The following is a 3258-nucleotide window of genomic DNA, read 5'->3' on the forward strand; positions in this document are numbered from 1 at the left end:
AGATAATCTTGGAAGAAAGCACAGCAAGAGCAAACATCAAATCAAACCAACAAATCGCCCAACCCACCAGACAGTCACACAAGCGACTGGCCAACAAGAAATTTTTTCATGACTATCCCCCACCCCCCGCGCCACCCCTGGGACCAACAGTGGTAGACTGAAGAAGATTCTGGAAGCGAATTGACCAATTCTGAAGACAGAGATATTGGTACGCAGTCTGCAAGGCACCACCAGTTCTAAATAAAAAGTACTTGAAAGAGACAGCCTTATTATTATTATTATTATTATTATTATTATTATTATTATTATTATTATTGTATATGTACATGCATTATATACATGTACACACATACATATACGTGCGTATGAATATGTATGTGCATGCGTGTATGTGTGTGTCTGTACATGTATATATATATACTTGTAATTATATATCCCATAATATATATTATATACATATTTTAAATAATATATATACTTATATATATAATATATATTCATATGCATATGTGTGTGTGTGTATATATGTATATATATATATATTATATATATATATACACACACACACACATGTAGATATATTTATATATATCTTTTTAGATATATATTCCTTCTCTTAATCATCATCATCATCAACAACACCAACATCCGCTTCTCTTCTATCAAGTGTGTAGCCGAGAGTCTGTTTAGGGTGAGGGGGGTGGGGGTAACCTCTTTTGTTTACGTTTTTACTGTGACTCCACCCATATGTATGTATACACACATACACACCCCACTACACACATGCATGTATGTAGCCACACATAAACACACGCGTATAACTATGTGTGTGTGTATGTTATATATGTATATATATATATATATATATATATATGTATATATATACACACACATACATACATACATACATATATACATACATACATACATACATACATTATATTATATATTATATATGTGCATAGGCGCAGTGGTAAGAAGCTTGTTTCCAAACATATATAGCATGTAAATATGTGTGTGTGTGTGTGTGTGTGTGTGTGCATGCGCAAAAGGTGCGCGTGTGGCAGTGTGAGAAGATGGCTTCCCATCTTCATGGTTCCGGGTTTAGTCCCTCCGAGTGGTACCTTAAGCAAGTATCTTCTACTATAGCCCCGGGCCGATCAAAGCCTTGTGAACTGGACAGACTGTAACTGCTTGCACGATCGTGATATACATGTATGTAGGAGCAATTGTGTTTGTCCTTTTGTTTTTGTGTGTTTCTACCCTACCACTTGACAACCGGTGTTATTATTATTATTATCATTATTATTATTATTATTATTATTATTATTATTATTATTATTGAGCGAGAGAGCAGTGCATACCATCAAAGGGACACTGGGGTACAAGTATACGAAGCTTGACATACCCATCATGACTACTCGTCCGATAAGGGTACACCAAGCACATGCAACACAACCATATGAGCGCGACATGGTGATCTCATATCAAGATAAACAGCGCATGGCCTTGCTGGGGGTGAGGCCCAGTTAGAATTTTCTTCAGGTAGAGTAGTCTAGCCTGCTCAAAAAGGATGATGAACGAAACGCTCATGTTTCCGGAGGTGAATTATTCAAACCCCAATAAATTCCTCTCAACACTTAGCTATGTTGCTTCTCCACCACTTCTGCTTATGATCAGAGATGCACATATCAACATCCACCAAGGGACATGGTCGACTGGTTAAGGTCAAACAACTGACAAGCAAATCTGTGGTGGCGAGCATTTTTGTTAGCACTTCGGCATTTCGTCTGTCTTATGTTCTGAGTCCAAATACTGCTGAGGTCAACTTTGCCTCAAATCCTTTTGGGGTTGATAAAATAAGGAGCAGTTGAGAAGGGGCGGGGGCGATGTAATCGACTTCCCCACCTCACACGAAATTGCTGGCCTTGTGCCAAAACTTGAAGCCAATATTATCTTAGGCAGTGATCTAACATAAGCGGTATTTCTTCTGACTCTTGACGTTCTGAGCTCAAATACCGCCGAGATTGACTATGCCTTTCGTCCTATGGGTATCGATAAAATAAGTAGCAACCAAATAATCGACTAGCTCCCTCCTTCTAAAAAAGCCGGTCGTTTGCCAAAATTAAGATGTCTGCTTTCATTGACTGTAGCAGACGACAACGCAAGAGTAACGGTGTTAGTTATGATGATGGCGATGATTGTGATGGTATACATATTGTGGTTGTTGTTGTTGTTGTTGTGTAGAACCTCACCAGTCGTTAACGAGCAGTTTTGCGATCGAATTGTTAGACGAAGATGTGTGGACCTCATTATTACATCATGTCCTCTCCGTGTTTGCGAATAATTAGAGGTTTGTGTGAGAGATTGTGACTATATTGTACTCTCTCTCTCTCTCTCTCTCTCTCTCTCTCTCTCTCTCTCTCTCTTTCTGTCTCTCCTGTCCAGTCTATTTCTGCACTCCTATACATAGATATCGAGATAAGTATATTGATATCTAAGGATATCAATGTACAGAGAGATACATAGAAAAACAGACAGATAGATAAATATGTAGGTAAATAGATTAGTTTGTTAGTTAAATAGGTGGATAGGTAGATAGATAGCCAGACAGATAGATAGATAGACAGACGGACAAACAGACAGATAGATAGATAAATAGATAAACAGATGGACAAACAGACAGACAGGCAAGCAGATAGATAGATAGATAGATAGATAGACAGACAATCAAAGAAACAGAGCGACAGATAAGACAACCATACTAACAGACACATTAAGACAGAAACTCCAAAGACAGGCATACTGACAGACAAACGGAGAGACGGAAAAAAACGGACGGAAGGAGTAAAAGTTGTGAAAATAAACAAAACAAGAAGAAAATTTTGTGAAGCATCTTAAAAGATCAAAGTAGAGTAGTTAAAGAAATAAATAAACTTTAGATGTTGGATATAAAATCTATCGCGGAATGGAGAAACGGAAAGATCAAGTTTGGTGTTGATTTTCACCGCGTTTATTGTATCAACAATGAAACGAAGAACTCTGTTTTATGTTTTCTTTATTGATTTTTAATTTTATTCTTGTTTTATCTTTAGAGTTCTCGTAGGTGTATATATGAAAAAAAGCACGCAAACTTATATCAGCATACAACCACATATACAAATATACAGAACCGTGTGTGTGTAGAAAGAGAGATATAAAGGAGAGGAAGGGTGAGGGAAAGAAATAGAAGCAACTATGTGTGTATATATACATATA

The sequence above is a fragment of the Octopus bimaculoides genome, chromosome 30, assembly GCF_001194135.2.
Source record: "Octopus bimaculoides isolate UCB-OBI-ISO-001 chromosome 30, ASM119413v2, whole genome shotgun sequence".
NCBI lineage: Eukaryota > Metazoa > Mollusca > Cephalopoda > Octopoda > Octopodidae > Octopus > Octopus bimaculoides.